Here is a 547-nt window from a genome sequence, read left to right on the forward strand (position 1 = left end):
TTCAGTGGCTACTTTCCTCTTGGTAATGGTAGAAAGGACTCTTTAGCTATGGTAAGCAGCTCTTCTAGGAGAAGGACACTCCAAAATCAAACCATTGTTCTCTAGTCTTGGGTAGTGCCATAGCCTCTGTACCATGGTCTTACACTGTTTTGTTTTAGAGTTCTCTTGCTGGAGGGTACACTCGAGCACACTATTCTTCCACTTGTTTTGTTAAAGTTTTTATCGTTTATATAGGAAGTATTTATTTTAGTGGTGTTGCTGTTCTTGAAATATTTACTTTTTCATTCTTTCCTTTCCTTATTGGGCTATTTTCCAGGGTGGGGCCCCTAGGCTTATAGCATCCTGCTTTTCCAATTAGGGTTATAGGTTAGCAAATAATAATAATAATAATAATAATAATAATAATAATAATAATAATAATAATTGGGCAGGGAAATAGGTGGAGTTTAAGAAGTCCTTAAACAAGTTCCTGAACAAGATAAAAAAAAAAAAAAACTAAAAAACACCAAAAATCCAATAAAGGAAAAATTGGAAATGAGGGTAAAAT

The sequence above is a fragment of the Palaemon carinicauda genome, chromosome 26 (genome assembly GCF_036898095.1).
Source record: "Palaemon carinicauda isolate YSFRI2023 chromosome 26, ASM3689809v2, whole genome shotgun sequence".
NCBI lineage: Eukaryota > Metazoa > Arthropoda > Malacostraca > Decapoda > Palaemonidae > Palaemon > Palaemon carinicauda.